We start from the raw sequence: 816 nt of genomic DNA on the forward strand, positions 1-816 counted from the left end.
CGAACTCCGCATATTGTATAACGTTTCGTAACCACAATATTCATACCGTGTCCAGTCTTGTATTGAGGAAATTCTAAAGCGGCAAACGTTTTGCAGAACGAACGCCAACGTTTGAAACGTTGAAAACGTAGAAATTCACGAGCGGTTGGTTTAGTGCGGTATTTTGTTTAACCGTGGTCGTGGTGTAAGACATAAAAAAAAATTAATCGTGATAAGTCGTGAATTGTGATAACGATAACAGCAATAGTATAAACAAAAACAACCACGGTACTGGTTACTAGAACGAAACAGACCAAACGCTGGATCATGGCGTTTGCAATGTTTGCAAACGTTTACAGCTTCGTTTAGCAACCGGACGTTCCGAATTTCTCCGTTATCAAACGTTTGCAACGTTTGCCGCTCCAGAATTTCCTCATAATATATCTTAGTCCGTGATCAAGGTCAATCTATCTACCTTGATACTAATAATAGGTTTTTTGTTGGTCATTTTCTCAGTCATTAAATATATTTATAATAATAAATATCTTACATCACGTGACTTAAAAATTAAGCACCACAATACTCAGGTAGTGAGGTGGATATTATAATATTGAATATTATATACAATATATATATATTATCGGTTTGTGGAGGAAGGATTTCGTGTGTCAGGCAATTTTTAATACAACTGTTAATTATAACCGGTTATTCCCTAGTCGTTACTATACCTATGTTTTTACATTGGTAGGTATACCCCACCTGGCTACCTATACCTATCCAACACGTATATAAAAATAGTAAATACGGCCGTCCAGAATGATGTTTCAGACTACTTTC

This window comes from Acyrthosiphon pisum, chromosome A1, assembly GCF_005508785.2.
Source record: "Acyrthosiphon pisum isolate AL4f chromosome A1, pea_aphid_22Mar2018_4r6ur, whole genome shotgun sequence".
NCBI lineage: Eukaryota > Metazoa > Arthropoda > Insecta > Hemiptera > Aphididae > Acyrthosiphon > Acyrthosiphon pisum.